The following is a 21,747-nucleotide window of genomic DNA, read 5'->3' on the forward strand; positions in this document are numbered from 1 at the left end:
GCAGATGATTCGAGTACGTGCAGGTTGCTTTTGTTTCTTTTCAGCGGTCATTGTGCGCGCTTTGTTCGCAAGTTGATTCCTGTTAGTTGCAATTATGCGTGAGTCTTTGGGGAATCATCTAAATTGTTATTAGTAATGGATGGATGAGATCTTCATCAGTGTGGCTGCAGAAGGTACGAGGTGATGCTGAAAAGTAATACCTCCAAAAATTTTTATGTGAAAACTCTGAAAGCTTTCTCAACAAATCAAACTACAAAGCGTCAACATTCTAGATCTTTATTCTTGATGTCTGTATATTTATTTCTCAACACAGTAGCCCTGTGGATAAACATATTTCTCCCACTGACAGGCCAGTTTGTTGATACCGTCACTGTAGAATGTCCATACTTCGTCTTTATAAGGGCTTGAAGTCTGCTTGGGACATTTTCAGTGAGGTATCTGTATATCTGTTGAGGAATGGCAGGCACCGTCCCTCAAGAGCCGAAACCAGGGCAGGTAGTGATGCTGGATGCTGGGGTCTGAAGCGAAGTCGACGCTCTAATTCATTCCATAGGTGCTCCATTGGGTTTAGGTCAGAGCTCTGGGGAGGCCAGTCCATTTCAGGAACATTCACAAACTACCTCTCAAGGTAAAAGCTGAGGTGTTGCTTCGCAAAGGGTAGGGCTCTCACGCCCCGCGTCTCTAGTGACCTACTTGTCGACGGGACGATGAACTCTAGTCTTCCTTCCTTATGTCTACTGCATACTGTTCGTTCACTATGTTCCCTCGGAAACTAGTTGATAAGCACCTACAGTCACAAACAGCAGCAATCTCTGTCGGGTTGGAAACTGTCATTGACGAGACATCTGGTTCCTTTCGGTGTGCACCTTTTTACGACCACTGTTCTTACGTCATCCTGTATAGTTTGCGAGGTGGACACCATTCCGAGTAATCACAGTTTCAAGTTCCATTTAAATATTCGGAGCAATATCAAATACTTATTCGCCAGTTTCTCTTGTAGGAAAGAGATTTTTCTGTTCAATCTAACATACGGTTTGTTTACTGGAGTACATTCCAATCCGTACTAACTACAATCGACAAAATTATGGAAGAAGGAAAGCAATGAAAGGTACATAATACTTTTACACTCACGTTAAAAAAGTCCCAACACCAAAAAATAATTATTGTACAATAATGAAATTCATTTAGTCGATGAAAAAAGGAAGTACAAAAATGCTGACGGAAAATCAGGATTATAGAAATACAAGTCACTGAGGAACGAAAGAAGTAGGAAGTGTAGGGAAGCGGAGACGAAATGGCTGCAGGAAAAATGTGAAGAAATCGAAAAAGAAATGATTGTTGGAAGGACTGACTCAGCATATGGGAAAGCAAAAACAACCTTCGGTGAAATTAAGAGCAAGGGTGGTAACTTTAAGAGCGCTACAGGAATTCCACTATTAAATGCAGAGGAGAGAGCGGATAGGTGGAAAGAATACATTGAAGATCTCTATGAGGATGAAGATTTGTCTGATGTGATAGATGAAGAAACAAGAGTCAAATTAGAAGAGACAGGAGATCCAGTATTAGAATGAGAATTTAAGAGAACTTTGGAGGTCTGAAGATATAATAAAGCAGAATCGATAGGTAACATTCCATCAAAATTTCTAAAATCATTGGGGGAAGTGAAAACAATACGAATATTCATGGTGGTGAGTAGAATGTATGAGTCTGGTGACATTCTACCACTTGTATACAAACCAGACGGCAGTTATACGAGTCGAGGGGCATGAAAAGAAAGCAGTCGTTGAGAAGGGAGAGGGTCAGTGTTGCAGCCTATCGCCAATGTTATTCAATCTGTACACTGAGCGATCAGTAAAGGAAACTAAAAAAAACATTGGGAGTAGGAATCAAGGTTCAAGGAGAAGAAAGAAAAACTTTGGGGTCTGACGATGCCATTGTAATTCGGTCAGAGACAGCAAAGGCCTAGGAAGAGCAGTTGAACGGAATGGACAGTCTGTTGAAAAGAGGATATAACATGAACATCAACAAAAGGAAAACAAGAATAATGGAATGTTGTTGAATATACCAGGTGATTTTGAGGGAATTACATTAGGAAACGAGACACTTTAAGTAGTAGATGAGTTTTCTTGTTTTGGTAGCAGAATAACTGATGGTGGGCGAAGTAGAGAGGATATCAAATGTAGGCTGGCAACGGCAAGAGAAGCGTCTCCGGAGAGAAGAAATTTGTTACCTTCGGATCTATGACAATTGAAGTGTTAGGAAGTCTTTGGTGAAAGACTTGTATGGAGTGTAGCCGTGTATTGGAGTGAAACATGGATGATATCACGACGAAATAAATCTGGGGTGAACAGCCTGGTATGAGTGTGCATAGGTCACATGTGTGTCCTATGCACACTCATACCAGGCTGTTCACCCGAGATTTATTTCGTCATAAAATACGCCTGGAGAAATTGATGGATGATATGAGTTTAGACAAGAATAAATACTTTTGAAACGTGGTGCTACAGAAGAATGCTGAAGATGAAATTGGTAGATCATTTAACTAACGAGAAGGTACTGAACAGAAGTGGGAAGGAAAGAAATTTGTGACACGACTTGACTAGAAGACTGACTGATAGGAAACATTCTGATACACCTATTTAGTGTTGGAGGGAAGAGCGGTGGTACGATTGGTAACGTTTGCTTGGGCATATGGTTTTCGAAATTGAACATTCTCTGTAAGACTCGAATTTTCTACTGCTTGCACCTCTCGCTCTTCTCACAATTACTTAACGAAGTTGCTTTGATGGGAGAACTTTAGCTGACTAATCGTTACACTTATCGTCTTCGTAAAAGGCGTGGGAGTCCGAGATTATTGACATCGATGCATTTTTTCAAGTCATCACTCTTTCGATTGATTTAATTCTGTGCTCTTTCTTACCTGTAATATCAAAATCTTTTCATCCCCACATAACTTTCTTTTGTCTGTCCCTCCTGTTTTCCCCTGTAGTGCTCCTTCCAGCGCCCACTTAACTATTCCTGGATGCCGAAGCACAGTTCCCTCTAACATGCCCCTTCTTCTGGTGTCTCTTATAGACTCCATTCTTCATTTCTTCTTTGTATTACTTTTTTATTTCATAATTAATTTGTACACTTAATTTTTAGCTCGCAGTGTTAGTGCCAAATTACAAATTCTTCTTCTCTGAATTTCCAGTGATCCACGTCTCGCTTGCATACAATTCTGTACACTTTCAGGAGCTTCTTCCCAAATTCCATGTCGATATCTAATGCCAATAGAGTTCTGTTACTGAAGCTAGCTTTCTTCGCCTATAATAATCTGCATGTGATATCTTCCTTTCTTCGGCAATCCTGTTTAATCCTGCTACCTCTACGGGAGTGTTCACTTCTATCACTAACGTGTCGTTTGCAGTTTTGATGTCAAGTAAGTGACTATTCTTCATCGCCTTTGTTTTCGTTCTACACTGACGGAGAAAAAAATCACAGCACCAATAAGGAGTTGTGTGACATGAAGGAAAGTTGGTAGGCGTGTTTCTACATCTGAGAGATGATGTCTATTCAGATTTCGGGTCAGTCGCACATGACTGACGCTAGTAGCGGCGCCTTGAGGATACAAATAGTGTTTGCTTTAAACATGTGATGTGAGCGTTAGTTACCTTTGAGATGGGACGTCGTGAGTTGATGTTTATCAAGAATGCCTTTATTTCGACGAAGACGCCAATATCAACAACTCGCTGAGTTTGAACTAGGTCGCGTAATAGCGCTGCGAGAAGCTGGGTGTTCCTCCAGCAATATTGCATAAAGACTCGGCAGGAATTTAGCCGCTGCAAATCATTGGTGGCAGCGGTGGTCACGAGAATGTGCTGTTTTAAGAACGGCCACGTGGTACTAAAGAGAGGGGACCCCATCGTAGGAGGCGTATGGCTCTCGTACTGCATCTGTAGCACCAATTTGAGGAGCATTTGGCACCACAGTGGCACAACGAACTGTTACAAATCGGTTACTTGAAGGACAGCTCCGAACCAGACATCCTGTAGTTTGCATTTCACTGAGCCATTTGTGACTTCAGTGGTGTCAAGCGAGAGTCACTGGAGCGCAGGATGAAGGCCTCTTGTGTTTTCTGATGGTCTGTGGTCACGATTTCGTATGACACCGGAAGCACTCTCGAGGTTATTCCACGCACCCTGACTGCAAATTTAAACGTCAGCCGGTGACCCGAATTGTTTTGCTGCCATTCATGAACAGCATTCCAGGGTTTGTTTCTAACAGAATACCACGCGCCCACATACTGCTGTTGTAATCCAGCATGCTCTGTGAGCGTCGACATACTGTCGTGGCCTGCTAGATCACGAGATCCGTCTCCAATCGAGCACCTATGGGACATCATCGAACGACAATTCCAACGTCATCCACAAACAGCATTACCCGCCCCTGCATTAATCGTGCATGTGCAACAGGAATGGAACTCCATCCTACAAAGTGACATCCGGCACCTGTACAACACAAGTCATGCTTTAATTCAAGATTCTGGGCGTACCACCGGTTATTAATGTACCATCATTTCTCATTTGCAATGGCTTATCTCGCGCTGACGTTGACCTGTGATCTTCAGTCTTAATGTATTACAAATGTTACCTAGATCGACAGGAAGTGCAAAATGGCGAAGCAGGGATGGCTAGAGGAATAATGTAAGGATGTAGAGGCACATATCACTAGGGGTAAGATAGATACGGACTACAGGAAAATTAAAGAGACCCTTGGAGAAAAGAGAACCACTTGCATGAATATCAAGAGCTCAGATGAAAACGCAATTCTAAGCAAAGAAGGGAAAGCAGAAAGGTGGAAAGAGTATATAGAGGGTCTATACAAGGGCGATGTTCTTGAGGACAATATTATGGAAATGGAAGAGGATGTAGATGAAGATGAAATGGGAGATACGATACTGCGTGAAGAGTTTGACAGAGCACTGAAAGACCTAAGCCGAAGCAAGGCCCCAGAAGTAGACAACATGCCATTAGAACTACTACCTTGGGAGATCCAGGCCTAACAAAACTCTACCATCTGGTGAGCAAGATGTATGAGACAGGTGAAATATCCTCAGACTTCAAGAAGAATATAATAATTCCAATCCCAAAGGAAGCAGGTGTTGACATGTGTGAAAATTACCGAACTATCAGTTTAATAAGCCACGGCTACAAAATACTAACACGAATTCTGTACAGAGGAATGGAAAAACTGGTCGAAGCCAACCTCGGGGAAGATCAGTTTGGATTCCGTAGAAATATTGGAACACGTGACGCAATACTGACCCTACGACTTATCTTAGAAGAAAGATTAAGGAATGGCTAACCTATTTTTCTAGCATTTGTAGACTTAGAGAAAGCTTTTGACAATGTTGACTAGAATATTCTCTTTCAAATTCTGAAGGTGGCAGAAACCATATGGCTGTCGAGGGACATGAAAGGGAAGCAGTGGTTGGGAAGGGAGTGAAGCAGGGTTGTAGCCTCTCCCCGATGTTATTCAATCTGTATACTGAGCAAGCAGTAAAGGAAACAAAAGAAAAATTTGGAGTAGGAATTAAAATCCATGGAGAAGAAATAAAAACTTCTAGGTTCACCGATGACATTGTAATTCTGTCAGAGACAGCAAAGGACTTGGAAGAGCAGTTGAACGGAATGTACAGTGTCTTGAAAGGAGGATATAAGATGAACATCAACAAAAGCAAAACGAGGATAATGGAATGTAGTCGAATTAAGTCGGGTGACGCTGAGGGAATTAGATTAGGAAATGAGACGCTTAAAGTAGTAAAGGGGTTTTGCTATTTGGGGAGAACTGATGATGGACGAAGTAGAGAGGATATAAAATGTAGACTGGCAATGACAAAGAAAGCGTTTCTGAAGAAGAGAAATTTGTTAACATCGAGTATAGATTTAAGTGTCAGGAAGTCGTTTCTGAATGTATTTGTGTGGAGTGTAGTATGGAAGTGAAACATGGGCGATAAATAGTTTCGACAAGAAGAGAATAGAAACTTTCGAAATGTGGTGCTTCAGAAGAAAGCTGAAGATTAGATGGGTAGATCACATAACTAATGAGGAGGTACTGAATGGAATTGGAGAGAAGAGAAATTTGTGGCACAACTTGACTAGAAGAAGGGATCGGTTGGTAGGGCATATTCTGAGGCATCAAGGGATCACCAATTTAGTATTGGAGAACAGCGTGGAGGGTAAAAATCGTAGAGGGAGACCAAGAGATGAACACACTAAACAGATTCAGAAGGATGTAGGTCGCACTAGGTGTTGGGAGATAAAGAATCTTGCACAGGATAGAGTAGCATGGAGAGCTGCATCAAACCAGTCTCTGGACTGAAGACCACAACAACAACAACCTAGACAGATATATCCCCGAAATTTCGTACTCTACTTTAATCATTTTTTGATGTTGCGATTTCTTCCGTCAGTGTATTTATCCTTAAGCTATATTCCATATCATGTACGTTGTCCATTCCTTTTAATAAGTCAGCTGAGTCTTGCAGTAGTCGGCCTATAAGACGTCGTATGTGAACCTCAGCGTGGATACATGTTTTTCTTGTACTTTTATACCTCTCCGGTAACATTCTTCATCTTCCTTCACTGTTTCTTCAATATACAAGTTGAAAACACTAGTGATGAGCTGCAACCCCGCCTCACTTCTTAACGCCAACTTTTCTTATTTAGCCATCTACTTTTAAATACTACCACTAGATGCAGCACGCTACGTATTTAAAGAATTCAGTATAGCTCTCACTGTTGACAAGGCAATGCCTCAATTTCTTGTTCGTTCATGTTAGTTGCTCATCTTAGTGGCTCGGTGATTCATACGGGAAGCAGACTAGGTTTATGGAAGCTCAGGGTCCAACTCTACGACCGGCCATCCAGATTTCGGTTTTCCGCAGTTTCGCGATTTCAAAAAATGGTTCAAATGGCTCTGCGCACTATGGGACTTATCATCTATGGTCATCAGTCTCCTAGAACTTAGAACTACTTAAACCTAATTAACCTAAGGACATCGCACACATCCCTCGCATTCGGGAGGACGACGGTTCAATCCCGTCTCCGGCCATCCTCATTTAGTTTTTCCGTGATTTCCCTAAATCGCTTCAGGCAAATGCCGGGATGGTTCCTTTGAAAGGGCACGGCCGATTTCCTTCCCCATCCTTCCCTCACCCGAGCTTGCGCTCCGTCTCTAATGACCTCGTTGTCGACGGGACGTTAAACACTAATATCCTCCCCCCCCCCCCATCCATGCCCGAGACAGGATTTGAACCTGCGACCGTAGCGGTCACGCGGTTCCAGACTGAAGCACCTAGAACCGCACGGCCACACCGGCCGGCTTTCGCGATTTGACATGAACTTCTCACCTAGACGCCATCGAAAACATACACGCCAATCAGTTTTTGCCACGGACAGACTTCACTCGTCCGTGTACGTCACAGGTCCCTTTAGTGAAGTTGCCGTTTGATATGTGTAGAGATGGAATAAAAAGGAGTGATCCGGTAACATTCCCAGCTCGCACATGGCAGATACTCCGTCAGGATTGTTCCAAAAATTTATCTTACAGCGCTGTCGAACACCTTGGCCCCAATGGCTCTGTATGAGACGCTATTGCTGCTCGCTGACACAGCATAGTAAAAAACGGACATCATGGGGCCTCGTCCAGCTGTCCTTGTGACGTCGTATGTTTACAGTAGCGAGTCCACAGTCCATAAATCAAAGATGTCGACTCTCTGGCAGATGCGGCATCGCGACTAAATGTCCACCTATTCTGGACTTAAGTAACCGTTTTTGCTACTTGCCGGTCGATAAAATGTTGCTTAGCATATGTTACACTGAATACACATTACACAAATAACTTTAATCTATGTAATAATTTTCAATACTCTACCACATCGATTGTCGCTTTCTTTTGCCACATCATTAGTAACCTTAGGAATGGTGGAAAGAGTACTTTCAAGTCCTCTACTAGGGGGAATATTTGTCAGATGTGATAGAAGAAGGACCAACAGTCGATTTAGAAGAGATAGGGCATCCAGTATTAGAATCAGAATTTAAAAGAGCTTCGAAGATCAAACAAGGCAGGAGGTATAATTAATATTCCCTCAGAATTTCTAAAATCATTCGATGAAGTGGCAACAAAAGGACAATTCACGTATCAGTATGGCGACATTCCTTCTGAATTCGGAAAAATATCATCCAAACAGTGAAAGAGGTCACAAGTGCAAGAATTATAGCACAATCAGCTTAACAGCTCATTCATTCAAGTTGATGACAAGAATAATATACAGAATAATGAAAGAGAAAATTCAGGATGTGTTAGATGATCATCAGTTTGGCTTTAGGGAAGATAAAAGCACCACAGAGCAATTCTGACGTTGCGCTTGAGAAATAATAAAGAAAAATCAAGACATGTTCATAGGATTGGTCGATCTGGAAAACGCGTTCGACAGTGTAAAATGGTGTAAGATGTTCGAAATTCTGAGAAAAAACAGGGATAAACTATATGGAGAGATGGGTAGTATAAAATATGTACATTAGCCAAGAGGGAACAATAAGAATGGATGACCAATAACTAAGTGCTCGGATTAAAAAGGGTGTCAGACAGGGAGGCAGTCTTTCGTCCCTACTGCTCAATCTGTGTACCGAAAACGCAATAATGGAAATAAAAGAAAGGTTCAGGAGTGGAATTAAAATTCAAGTTGAAAGGATATCAACGATACGATTCTCTAATCACATTGCTATCCTGAGTGAAAGTGAAGAAGAATTACGTGATCTGCTGAATGGACTGAAAAGTTAAATGAGTACAGAATATGCACTGAGAGTAAATTGAAGAAAAAAGAAAGTAATGAGATGTAGCATAAATGAGAACAGCCAGAAACTTAACATCAGATTGATGGTCACGAAGAGGATGAATTTAAGTAATTTGACTACGTAGGCAGCAAAATAGCCAATAATGGACGGAGGAAGGAGGACATCAAATGCCGAATAGCACTGTCAAGAATGGCATTCCTGGCCAAGAGATCTCTGCTAGTATCAAACGTAGACCTCAACTTCGGGAAGAAATTTCTGAGAATGTATGTTTGGAGCACAGAAACGTGGATTGTGGTAAAACTGGAACAGAAGAGAATCGAAGCATTTGAGATTTGGTGCTACAGACGAATGTTGAAAATTAGATGGACTGATAAGGTAACGAATGAGGAGGTTCTGCGCAGAATCGGAGAGGAAAGGAATATGTGGAAAACATTGATAAGGAGAAGCGACAAGATGATAGGACATCTGTTGAGACGTAACGGAATGTCTTCCATGGTACTAGAGGGGACAGTAAAGGGTAAAAGTTGTAGACGAAGACAGAGACTGGAACACACCAAGCAAATAACTGAGGACGTTGGTTGCAAGTGCTGTTCTGAGATGAAGAGGTTGGCACAGGAAGGGAAATCGTGGCGGGCCCCATCAAATCAGTCAGAAGATAGGTGACTCAAAAAGAAATGGAACTTGAATGCGATGGATAAATAAATAAAATGATCGTATGTCATTTCTGGCCAGGAAACCCCGCTAGGATTATGCTGCCGCGGGCAAGTGTTCCTATTTGTTACCACTTGCGGCACTTGTGCATCAGTGAGGATTTGATGAAAATGAGTACGAAGAAAATCTCCAACCCAGCAGGAAAGCGAGGCTGGAACCCCGCGATCCCCAGGCATCGAACTTAACACCACGCAACAGCACGAGCTGAGTATTAATGTATGACTAAGGCAGGCTTATGGCGTAGTTACCGTACACCTTGCGTCTCCGATGCCTATTGCTGTCCAAACAGTGTTAACTAGCTGTATTAAATAATCAAAATCGTATTGCGCTAATTCTTTTCAACAGAAAATAAGTTTTAATTTCATTGGTGTAAAGTAGTTAGTACAAGGTTAGCTCTACATCAAGAAACATCAGCATTAGAATGTGCTCATCTTATATGCAAGCTGAAATAGTAGAAGCAATTTTCTCTTCGCCTTACTGTTCAGCTTTTATTCCAGGCTGCTGAACATAGTTGTATCAGAGTGACGTAAGCAGCATGTATTCCTTTTAAGGTAAGTCTCATTTATTGTACAGTCTCAGTTGCACATTTTTAATTAGATTACATATGTCGATCGCTCGTGATCATCTTCAGATCTAAGACAAAGTAAAAAAATATTGTACAGTAAGTATAAATAAAGGAATTCTCCATAAATGTAGAACTTACCTGGTCAGATGCATCAACAACCCTTCTTGTCCACTCACAATCAATTACAAGAGTACTGTGTTTTGCAACTGCGGTCGATGTTTTAAACAGTTACATTGTTTACTGTGGATTAGATCTGGAGGTGATCCTGAGTTGTCGAAACATCTAGTCTCATTAAAAATGTACAACTGACACTAAATAATAAGTGAGAATTATTTTAAATATCAGTATAGGTGCTAACTCTCACGAGACGAATATGTCGAGTATAGTGATCATGTACTCCAATGAAAACCCGCAGTTGGTTAGTGAAATCGACATCCAAACAGTTGAAATTACACGAGAATCATCGCAAAATAAGAATCTCTTTTTTACGGGGACGACCTCTTGTAAGAGTGCTTTGCGATTACAACATCCACCAGTTTGTGAAACAGGTCAGTGTTTCTGCCTTTGTAATGAATGTCTCTCTACCCCCCTCCCCCCCACCCACTCTGATTTCAAGATACGGATAAGGTAAGTGAGCGAGCAGAAATGGACAGAGGCTTGTTGCCTTTCACTCTGCTATGAATGTGAAAACCAGGCTGTGATACAACCAGTAACTGAAAAGTTCTTCGGGTTTCGAAAATTTCGGATGAACAATAAGGTAATAACGAATGCATACCATCTATGGTTCAGGTCCCACTTGCATCAGAGAATCATCTCGAATAACCATTTGCACAACTGTGAGAAGAGTGAAGAAAACGACGTAAACCACTTGCTGTTTAGCTGAATTTCTTCGAAGTACAGTAAAATAACTTCCGGCAAGACCTTGTGAAAATGAAGATACTCCTTCCAGTAAGAATCCAGCTTTATTGTGCCACGAAGACACTCAAATGAGAAAAACTCTTTTTGATTTTATGCTCGATGGTAAAGTGCGTTAAAGAAATTTGATGCATAAGGAGAAACCAAAAAGCTTCCGTTCGAAGACTACACAGTCCAGAGTCGGTATAGCAATCAGCCAAAATCGCCGTGAGTACTATAGCAATCATTCAACTGCAGCGTGTCCTGCTGCGTGAAGTAGTCCGTAACTGCCTGCTGCACATCTTCGTACGGCAGGAATCGTCGAATTTTCACGTCCTTTTTCAAAGGAACGAAGGTGCGATAGTCGCGTGGGGAGGGATCAGCACTCTACGGCGGGTGCTGCAGTGTCTCCCTCTTTAGTTGGCGTAACTTCTGCGTTACGACGTCTGTGGTTGGTGACGTGTGCTATCACGAAGCAACAGCGCCCGTTGCTGCACCGTTCCTTAACGGTGATTTTCGTCAGAACCTTTTTTTTTTTTTAAGTCATCAGTCTCCTGACTGGTTTGATGCGGCCCGCCACGAATTCCTCTCCTGTGCCAACATCTTCATCTCACAGTAGCACTTGCAACCTACGTCCTCAATTATTTGCTGGATGTATTCCAATCTCTGTCTTCCTCTACAGTTTTTGCCGTCTACAGCCCCTCTACTACCACGGAAGTAATTCTGTGATGTCTTACCAGATGTCCTATCATCTTGTTCCTTCTCCTTGTCGGTGTTTTCCACATATTCCTTTCCTCTCCGATTCTGCGCTGAACCTCCTCATTCCACAACTTATCACTCCATCTAATTTTCAATATTCGACTTAAGCACCACATCTCAAATGCATCGATTCTCTTCTATTCTGGTGTTCCCACAGTCCATGTTTCGGTACCATACAATTCTGTGCTCCAAATGTACATTCTCAGAAATTTCTTCCTGAAGCTGAGGCTTGTGTTAAAGACTAGTAGACTTCTCTTGGTCAGGAACGCCCTTTTTCCAGCGCTAGTCTGCTTTTGATGTCCTCCTTGCTCCGTCCGTCATTGGTTATTTTGCTGCCTACGTAGTAGAATTCCTTAATTTCATCCACTTCGTGACCATCAGTCCTGATGTTAAGTTTCTCGCTGTTCTCATTTCTGCTTCATCTCATTACTTTCGTATTTCTTCGATTTACTATTAATCCATATTCTCCATTCATTAGACTGTTCATTCCATTCAGCAGAACATGTAGTTCCTCTTCGCTTTCACTCAGGATAGCAATTCATCGTATCATTGATATCCTTCCAACTTCAATTTTAATTCCACTCCTGAACCTTCCCTTGATTTCCGTCATTGCTTCTTCGATACACAGACTGAACAGTACGGGCGAAAGACTGCCTCCCTGTCTGACACCCTTTTTAAACCGAGCAGTTCGTTCTTGGTCATCCACTCTTATTATTCCCTCTTGGCTATTGTACATGTATATTACCCGTTTCTCCCTTTAGCTTACCATTATTTTTCTCCGAATTTCTAAGATCTTGCATCATTTTAGATTGTCGAACGCTTTTTCCAGGTCAACAAATCCTATGAACGTGTCTTGATTTTCGTTTAGTCTTGCCTCCATTATCGACCAAAACGTCAGAATCGCTATCTGGTGCCTTTCACTTTCCTAAAGCTAAACTGGTCGTTACCTAACACATCCTCAATTTCCTTTTCCATTCTACTGTGTGTTATTCTTGTCAGCAACTTGGATGCATAAGCTGTTAAGCTGATTGTGCTATTATTCTTGCATTGAACAGATCTTGCTGTCTTCGGAATTATGTGAATGATATTTTTCCGGAAGTCAGATGGAATGTCGCCAGACTCATACATTCTACACACCAACGTAAATAGTCATTCTGTTCCATTTCCCCCCTCGATTTTAGCAATTCTGGTGGAATATTACCTATCTCTTCTGTTTTATTTGATCTTAAGTCCTCAAAAGCTCTTTTAAATTCTGATTCTAATACAGGATCCCCCATCTCTTCTAAATCGACTCCTGTTTCTTACTCTATCACATTTGACAAATCTTGCCCCTCATAAAGGCCTCTTTCCACATAGCCGCTCTCTCCTCTGCATTTAACTCTGCAATTCCGGTTGCATCCTTATGGTTACCACACTAGCTTTTAATTTCACCGAATGTTGTTTTAACTTTCATACAAATGAGTCAGTCCTTCCGACAATCATTTCTTTTTTCGATTTCTTCACATTTGTCACGCACTCATTTTGTCTTAGCTTCGCTGCACTTCCTATTTATTTCATTCCTCGGCGACTTGTATTTCTGTATCCCTGAATTTCCTTGAACATTTTTGTTCTTCCTTCTTTCATCAATCAACTAAAGTATTTCTTCTGTTACCCAAGAGTCCTTCGCAAGTGACCTTCTTTGTACCTATCTGTTTCTTTCCAACTTCTGTAATTGCCCTTTTTAAGGATGTCCATTCCTCTTCAACCGTACTGCCTACTGAGCTATTCCTTATTGCTGTATTTATACCCTTAGAGAACTTCAAGCATACCTCGTCATTGCTTAGTGCTTTCGTATCCCACTTCTTTACGTATTGATCCTTCCTGACTAATCTCTTAAACTTGAGCCTACTCTTCATCAGTACTAAATTGTGACTTGAGTCTATATCTGCTCCTGCGTACGTCTTACAATCCATTATCTGATTTCATAATCTCTGTCTGAAAACGATGTAATCTAACCGAAATCTTCCTGTATCACCCTGTCTTTTCCAGGTATACCTTGTCCTCTCGTGATTCGATATTACAAGCTGAAATTTATTGCAGAACTCAATTAGCTTTTCCGCTCTCTCATTCATTTTCCCAAGCCCACATTCTCATGTAACCGTTTCTTCTACTTCTTCTCCTACAACTGCATCCCAGTGCTCCACGACTATTAGATCTTCATCTCCCTTTTATGTACTCTATTACCATTTCAGCATCATCACATACTTCCTCTCTCTCTCCAGCTTCAGCTTTCGGCGTCGTTGTTGGTGTTGGTTTCATGTCGATTCTAATGAGCACAACCCAGTCACTGAGCTATTCACAGTAACGCACTTTCTACCCTACCATCCTATTCACAACGAATCCTACTCCCATCATACCATTTACCGTTGCTGTTTATATTACTCTATACTATCTGACCAGAAATCCATGTCTTCTTTCCATTTTACTTCATTGGCCCTTACGATATCTCGATTGAGCCTTTGTATTTCCCGTTTCAGGTTTCCTGAGTTCCCCACCACGTTCAAGCATCTGATATTCCACGTCCCGACTCGTAGAACGTTATCTTTTCGTTGGTTATTCAATCTTTTTCTCTTGGTCACATGTCCCGTGGATGCAAGCCATGTATCTTTAATGCAGTGGTATCCATTGCCTTCTGCATCTCCATGCCGTTGATAATTGCTGATTCATCCCGCTTTAGGGACAGCTTCCCACCGCAAGGGCAAGAGAGTGCCCTGAAACTCTGTCCGCTCTTCCGCCCTATTTGACAAGGCCGTTGGCAGAATGAGGGTGACTTCTTATGCCGGAAGTCTTCGGCCGCCATTCCGATTATTAATCAGAATTTTTAATGGTGGCGGGTTTCGAACCCAGGATGGTTTGATTACTAGTCAACGACGATACACCTAGATCACGGGTTCAGATTCTTTTCCTCATATATACTGCCTGAAACACATTCTTCATTCTCCGGTGGATGTCGACCGGTGTTTATCGTTTGGCAGCCGAGAAAAGAATAGCAGCACATCGCCCCTGCCTGGACGCGTTTGGTAATGACGTCGCCATAGCTCACTTTACCGCATTTACCACGCGCACATCGAAAGACAAGAGGGCCACACTAATCCTTTTCTACAAGTCGGTACTTATATACCCGCATCGGAACCGGGGTACATTGTATATATATAGAAACACTCTCAAACTGCAAATTGTTGATAGCCTCTTACACCGTGAGTGGCTACATCAACACTTTAACCTCTAGGTCTGTACTCTCTATTTTCTGTTGAGTTTTTTCATATCTATTTTGTTTACAGTTCGCTTCATTTCAAGATTCCTTAGCTAGACGTATTGTAACTATGCAAATATTTTAAAGTAAGCTGAAATCACTGCTCAAATTCTACATAAAACGACCCAGGAAGAATGATCAATTTTCAGGGATATCACCGAAGCCAAAAAGCAAGGAAGTCTGATAAATATGAACCCTAAAATGCCTAAATTAAGACCTATGACCAATTGGTCTGTAAAAGATATGTATGTCACCTTATCTAAGGTGAAGAAGTGCACATAGCTGTTAAGGTATGCATTTTACAACCCATGTACAACAGACTTTTGCTTCAGTTGATCGTTGAATACTAACCATTCCTCTTAGGACACCCTGTGTATTGTGGTGTCTCTGTATGCATGTTTTTATCTTTGTAGCATGCTTTTGGCTGTTGGCAGTAATATTCTATAAACCCGAGCAAACCGAAAAGTAGGTAAATAAAACTATAACCCGTAGTCAAACAGCGCTTTTCGGGTGCGTGTGCATCGGCCGTGCTCCTGCCAAGTGTGTCGTGCGTAAGCGGAAGTGAGGTGGAGAGTACTCTCAATATTTGATGTCAATATACCATAATACTATTATGTTCTAGCAAAAAGTCACTCATTGGAATACCATTTTAATACCGTAACAGAGACGACAAGATATACGTGTCTACTGGGTAAACATTCGTAGAGCTGTAGGAAAGTGAGAAAGCATACCCAAGCTGTTCGGTGAACTGCTGATCTCGAAGTTGGGAGTAACCAGCTACTTCATTTTCTTAAGCTTAAGTACGGGGAGAAGCATTTGACGACAGCACTTTCAAACACGAATATCTGGATAACATCAACCGCAGCAGCTGTTAAATATCCTTTATTTTCCGTCTCAGTGTACTGCAATTTAAAAGAGTGTTCTACCAGGTGTTTTTATTGACATAGCATCATGATTAGTGTTATACCCTGCCTACTCTTCGAATCTGAATCAGCTTGCCTGGCTTGTGCGATTTTACGACAGTTCAGTGGGAAAGACTGAAGCAATTCAGACTACTGAACATCGATATGACAACAAGATGCAGCAGAAGCGTCAAGTCCATTTCAGGGCCAATCGGAAGGCGTGGAATTTGGTGACACCATACACAATAGTCAAGGCCGCTTTCTCTATTTTTTGCCTCGAAAAATTTGAAGTCTAGCCGATCAACGAGATCTAAAGCAGTGACTTTGAACTGTATTGTTTCACTTGTATACACTGAAGAGACTTCTTATTTGACTGTCGCCAATTGCTTGCGACACACCTTTGTCAGTTCCCAGAGTTAAGTATTGTCACTTACCTTACTGTAACAAAAATTCATTAATACGATTTGCATGAATTTTTGTTTAGCAGGTTTCCTAGGCACTCTAAATTAGACGAGTAGGCACGACACAACAATTAGTGTCTAGTGTTAACAGCTGTTGTTTACATGTTTTTGTAGAGAACAGGTTTTTCTTACATTGCAAACAAAGTTTGATGTGGATCGTCTTTGGACCAGACTCTGTAATTCAGAGTCTAACAGAACACAAGGAAATTCATAAATTCAAAAAAAAAAAAAAAGACTTGGTTAAAATTCAATTATACGATGTTACACCCAGTGTCGACGTATGGAGACGATGGCATGGGGCAGGAATTGTTGGTACCCCCCACTCCCCACCGGATACTGACTGCTGACTATGTGGCGATCACATGAAGCTCCCTCTCTTGCCTGTCACCATACGTCATCTTTAGCCCATAGAACACGATGTACGCGACACATGTCAAACACCATGAATACCTTCATACTATGCCGGGCGTTATCGTTAAGTTTAGGCCTATATGTTTACATAATATAACATGAAGAAGTATAATTGAGAAGCCAATGGCAACACTTGGCGCTGAAGGACGACTTGCATCCAGCAGAATTTGAAAACCATAAGTGGCTGAATCGAATGCAATACGGCAGAGGCATAGCATCTATGAGTGCTAGCAGTAAGTCGTCCGCGTAGCCGGGCGACCAGCGAGGTCTTGCAGCACACCTTTGGTGTACACAAAGCCCCACAGAGGACAATTCACCTATGTGTTAACTGATGTCAATGGCTGGTCAATCACACCTTTTCACAATATATTACGTAAAATTTTAATTGTGTAATTTATAAATTGTTATTCAGATACCAAAAAAATTGTTCAAATGGCTCTGAGCAGTATGGGACTTAACATCTGAGGTCACCAGTCCCCTAGACCTTAGAACTACTTAAACCTAACTAACCTAAGGACATCACACACATCCATGCCCGAGGCAGGATTCGAACCTGCGACCGTAGCAGTCGCGCGGTTCCGGACTGAAGCGCCTAGAACCGCTCGGCCACCGTGGCCGGGTATTCAGATATACCTTAACGAAAATACCTAACATAGTCTTAAGGTTTATATTATGCTGTTTGTTATTCTTTGTATCCTTTTGGTTAAGAATGACGTATGGTGACAAGCAAAGGGTGGGTCATGTGATACCGCCACACTGTCAGCAGTCGACATCAGTAGATGGTGTCCACAGTCCCTGCTCCGTGTCATAGTCTCCACACGTCATTACTTAGTATATCAAAGTACAACTTATTTTTAGCCTAGTATTTGTTACATTATATGTTTCCCTCTGTTCTGTTGTATTCTAAATTACAGAGTCTGGTCTGAAGGCGATCCACATTGAGACAAAATTGATCACCATTAATAAACATATGTTGTTATGGGATGAAGAGCGTTCTACATAATATTTCATTACTTTTCTTTGTGATCATTGCTATGATCAATATGTTTGCAAAGATTATCAAGGTAGTCATCTGCCGGCCGCGGTGGTCTAGCGGTTCTGGCGCTGCAGTCCGGAACCGCGGGACTGCTACGGTCGCAGGTTCGAATCCTGCCTCGGGCATGGGTGTGTGTGATGTCCTTAGGTTAGTTAGGTTTAAGTAGTTCTAAGTTCTAGGGGACTTATGACCTAAGATGTTGAGTCCCATAGTGCTCAGAGCCATTTGAACCATTTTTTTGGTAGTCATCTGTCGGTCAGACATGACCCACCAGGGTTCAGTAATTGAAACACTGTACTTGTTCAGTGACTGATTTATACTTAGGTATCTGCAACACATATAGTCTTCAGGAAACTTGAGCGTTCGTAATGAGTGCACCAACACTTTCACCTCACCCCTTTCCATTTCCGAACGGACTGGTGCGCGGCAAGAGCGATTGCTGGTCAGCCTTCGTGTGGGCTCCATCTCCCTTATTTTACGTTGCTGGTGTTATCGCGAGGTACATGCAACCGGCGACAACAATCTTACATAACTTCCGACGGAAGTTATACATTACAGTACACTGAAAACAGTTATGGTTCTGTAAGATGACCTTGGGGTAGGCCCGAAGTTACTTTTACATCTTAAGATTTTTCTTCGTCAAGAATGACACTCTGTGTTCTGTCTGCTAGGAACTCTTGGATCTAATCACAAAGCTCTCCTGATCTTACAGCAGCCCGTATTTTTATCATTAGGTGACAGTACGGAACTGTATCGAATGCACTCTGGAAGTCAAGGAAGACGGTATCAACATGGCGGCCGACAGACTGCCTGCAGGGTCTGCTGGACGAACAGATTACTGTAGTTTGTCATTGCGAACGTATTGCTTAATTCCCGCTCGAGTTGATGTATCTGAAGTGTTATATCTAGCTTAATGACCTACTTGTTCAGTCCCAGAATTTAGATGACTCAAATAAAATAGACTCTCAGTCGCAGTACCCTCCGCTGCAGAGAAAACTTGCAAAAGTTATTTCAATATCTGGTTGCATGTGTGTGAATCAATCTTTCATTTATGTTCTGAAATTTACGAAGCTCAGCCAGTGTTTATGAGTAACAATTTTTGATCTCTTTAACCGTACCCATTTGGCTGCAGTGCAAATCATTGTTCCAGATATATCAGGTACTTGCAAATACCATAATGCAGTTTTAAATGTCTGCATGAAAACTGTTTTGTGTAATAGATCACATGTACGCAACAGATCACTTGTTACTGATATTTCAAGTACTTAATCATGGAATACTCTCTTTCAAATTATAAAGGTGGCAGGGCTAAAATAAAGGAACGAAAGGCTATTTACAATTTGTACAGAAACCAGATGGCAGTTATAAGAGTCGAGGAGCATGAAAGGGAAGCAGTGGTTGGGAAGGGAGTAAGACAGGGTTGTAGCCTCTCCCCGATGTAATTTAGTCTATATATTCAGCAAGCAGTAAAGGAAACAAAAGAAAAATTCGGAGTAGGTATTAAAATCCATGGAGAAAAAGTAAAAACTTTGAGGTTCGCCGATGACATTATAATTCTGTCAGAGACAGCAAAGGACTTGGAAGAGCAGTTGAACGGAATGGATAGTGTCTTGAAAGGAGGATATAAGATGAAGACCAACAAAAGCAAAACGAGGATAAAGGAATGTAGTCGAATTAAGTCGAGTGATGCTGAGGGAATTAGATTACGAAATGAGACGCTTAAAGTAGTAAAGGAGTTTTGCTATTTGTGGAGCAAAATAACTGATGATGATCGAAGTAGAGAGGATATAAAATGTAGACTGGCAATGGCAAGGAAAGCGTTTCTGAAGAAGAGAAATTTGTTAACATCGAGTATAGATTTAAGTGTTAGGAAGTCGTTTCTGAAAGTATTTGTATGGAGTGTAGCTATGTATGGAAGTGAAACATGGACGATAAATAGTTTGGACAAGAAGAGAATAGAAGCTTTCGAAATGTGATGCTACAGAAGAATGCTGAAGATTAGATGGGTAGATCACATAACTAATGAGGAGGTATTGAATAGAATTGGGAAGAAGAGGAGTTTGTGGCACAACTTGACAAGAAGAAGGGAACGGTTGTTAGGAGATGTTCTGAGGCATCAAGGGATCACAAATTTAGCATTGGAGGGCAGCGTGGAGGGTAAAAATCGTAGAGGGAGACCAAGAGATGAATACACTAAACAGATTCAGAAGGATGTAGGTTGCAGTAAGTACTGGCAGATGAAGAAGCTTGCACAGAATAGGGTAGCATTGAGAGCTGCATCAAACCAGTCTCAGGACTGAAGACCACAACAACAATAATGAAGGGGTACTTGTAGCACACTGAAGAAATATAAAAGGTTGAAAGCAATTCCACTGATTAAATTCCATTGGCACTTCCTAGAGACAGCGACACTTTTTTCCAAACAGTTCTGCTGTTGGCCGCTTTTGGTGGCATCCAGTATACAGCCGCCTCACTAAATCAGCCCTTCGGAATGGTTCCATGATGGGGAAAGTCAGAGAGCTAGCCAAAAGCAGGGAGCCAGAGGCACAATTCTTGGGCACGACCGCGTTTGTATTTCAGTTAGTACAGAACACAAATTTTACAGTTTACGTGCCAATCGCACGTGGTGAGTGCGTCAGTTCGTCAGTGCTCTTACCTGGAAGTCAGGCTGCGGCGGGAGAGGCGCCTGCACTACTGGCGCGAGCTCACAAAAACGGAAGAGCCGGCAGTCCGCGCCGACCGCAATGACGTAACGCAAGGGGCCTTGAGCCGGAGTCCCCCAACAGCAAGGAACTCAATCAGCGGTTCGCGGCCGCCTGCCGACGTTGGCCGAGATACAGAGGCTAGGGACTGTATACGGCACTGGACAGTTGGCGCTATCTACATCTGCATTCGTAGACTGTCAACAGCGGTGAAGTGCATGGCAGAGGCTTCTTCTCATTATATGCCGTTTTCGCGTTTCTTGCCTTGGGAAGAATGACTACTTGAGTGCTTCCTTGCGCGCCTCAGCTGCTCTAGTATTCGCTCTACATTCCGTGCAGCGATAACGCAAACTCACAACACGAGTGATACCGAGCGCACACAACATAAATATTTTCAGCTCTCGAAACATACCACTTGGTTATTTGTTGCACGTTTGCATTTCATCTCTCTGGCAATGGCTAAAACAGTTCATGTTTTCCAAATATGCTAGTACAGTCACTTGAAGATAATTTGGCTTCTTCGCACTCTCAAAAAGCAGTAGTGTAGCGTATTGCTCGGACTGAAACTATACAGATTACCTACTAAAAGGTCGTTGCAAATGACAACTACATTTATTTTAGATCACAGCATGAGTCTAGTAAAATTAAATCTTGTTACTAGATTCATCCATCCCTACTCGCTAAAACAATTGTATCATTAACAATAAAATCAGGAACTGTAGACTTCCTACAACTATTATTGCCACGAGAATTAAGAGGACACTGTGCTCACTTGTGGATAATGCAAAAAGAGTGTAGCACGCGTCTGTAACAAACACTCTGAGCCGTGCCTCAGCTCTCGTTGGTGCTGTTTGTAGGTTTACGCCCTCTGTTGGAGGCCAGACCGTATACTTTAATTGGCATGGTTGCGGTTGTTTGTCTTCTTCTCTTCTTAACTGGCGCCACACGTTTCGCAAGCGTTGCCTGTCCGCTAGTAGCAGCAGCGGCAGATATCGATATGTAGTAACTATTGACCTATCTTTGGGGCGACGTTGTTGTTTTTCCGTGTCGTATGAGTGTGGCAGTTCGGTTGGGGACTCAGGAGGAGCCAGGTCCGCGAAGTGTGCGAACATGCCGGACCGCTGGCCTCGGGCGTGGACTGCCGGATGAAAGGGCTGCGGTCATGGCGGTGCAC

General features: G+C 42.2%; 1 protein-coding gene across 1 annotated transcript in view; it reads right to left on the reverse strand.

The window, feature by feature from the left end:
* Nucleotides 1-20,645, reverse strand: part of LOC126174950 (UDP-glucosyltransferase 2-like) — a 100,560-nt gene extending 79,915 nt beyond the window's left edge. Inside the window, exon 1 of the mRNA XM_049921409.1 lies at nucleotides 20,528-20,645. The gene's annotated coding sequence lies outside the window, so the exon portion shown is untranslated. The remainder of the gene's footprint in view (nucleotides 1-20,527) is intronic.
* Between the last annotated feature and the right edge of the window lie 1,102 nt (nucleotides 20,646-21,747).

Source organism: Schistocerca cancellata, chromosome 3 (assembly GCF_023864275.1).
Source record: "Schistocerca cancellata isolate TAMUIC-IGC-003103 chromosome 3, iqSchCanc2.1, whole genome shotgun sequence".
Taxonomy (NCBI): Eukaryota; Metazoa; Arthropoda; class Insecta; order Orthoptera; family Acrididae; genus Schistocerca; species Schistocerca cancellata.